The sequence below is a fragment of the Cyprinodon variegatus genome, unplaced genomic scaffold (assembly GCF_000732505.1).
Source record: "Cyprinodon variegatus isolate N-32 unplaced genomic scaffold, C_variegatus-1.0 Scaffold1526, whole genome shotgun sequence".
NCBI classification, from domain to species: Eukaryota; Metazoa; Chordata; class Actinopteri; order Cyprinodontiformes; family Cyprinodontidae; genus Cyprinodon; species Cyprinodon variegatus.
In genome coordinates, this window is record NW_015151979.1 from 16,808 (window position 1) to 18,256 (window position 1,449).

Consider the following 1,449-nt stretch of genomic DNA (forward strand, 5'->3'; position numbering starts at 1 on the left):
TTAACTAAAAGGTTTTTATTAAGCTGATAAAAAACTAAAATCTGGAATGAAAACATGAAATATGTGAGAAACATCTGGATCCGTTTAGGTAAATATCTACCTGGATGTCTTCTTCTTCTCTCCTGGGAATCATCTCTAATCTCTGAGAGTTTCTCCTCTGCAGCCAGGTGTTTGTTGAACATCTGCAGGAACTTCCAGATGGTTTTGTTCTCCTCTGCAGTCTGATGCGCTCCACTTCAACAATTCTGATGGAACGTCAACCAGAAACACCTTCTGACAACATCTGTAGACTTTCCCCAAAGATCTGCTGCTTCTTCTTTCATCTCTGCTGCCTTCTAGGATAAGTGGTGGTGGCAGCATCATGCTGTGGACCAGTGGTTCTGGTCCATTGCTGTAAGTGGATGAAACAATGATGGAGGACAACCTCCAGGTTCTTCAGCTTCACCTCCAATCAGCAGCTGGATGGTTGGAACCAGTTGGATGTTCCAGTCAGGTCAGAGTCTGCAGCAGACTGAGCTGTCAGCTGTTAGAACCAGAGAACATCTAATAAAGGCTCCAGAACCCCAGGAGACCCAGAGGAACACTTCCCTCTAGGATTAGTTCATCCTCTCCGTCTCTAGATGGAGGCTGATCTGAAGGAGTGGACCCAAGGTAGTTCACTTCCTGTTTCGCAGGAAATCAGCTGACTGCTGTGTTTTCATCTCTAGTTCCCTGAAGCCTTGAAGAAATCTCCAGGTAATCCCAGCTTGAATTGAATAAAATGTATTGAAACCACAAACCTTCCTATTCAGTGCTTCCTGCGTGTGAGTCAGAAGGCTTGGAAACATGACAATAACATTGTTATAATTTACAATACAGCATTGTTGCAGCAGTGGCTTCTTTTCCTCTGGCAGCTTCGCTGCTTGGTAGCTGCTGCTGCCACTCAGTCTGAGCTCCTGCCTGGTGTGATGCTGAGAAATACCTGCCTGCTGAGAATGACCTCCCCTCTCACACAGATGAGAAAACGGATTGACATATGAATGAAAAGGGAACATTGAAACATATTTTTTATGTTTTTTAGATCTCTTATGAATGGGTGCCCTAAAATTGAGAGTTTGGGTAGACCGATAAATCAGAATGAATAAGATTTTTTCGTTGTATGGAGACACGTTCAGATGTGCTATAGTTAGTGTCTGATGAATATATTCTCTACTCAGTGGATGGCATTTCCTGCTTTTGCTATCAACACCATTCCATATCATTACTGACAAAACATTAAGAATATGTTCCCTTCTTTACTCATATATCAATCTGTTTTCTTATCGATGTGCAAGAGTTTAGGCCGATGCATGCTCCCTCTCCAGGGGAGGTAATTCTCAGCTGGCAGGTATTTTTTGGCAGTAATCTGTCTTCACAAACTCTCAATTTCAAGGCATCCATGCATAATAAATATGAAAACATCCAGAATAT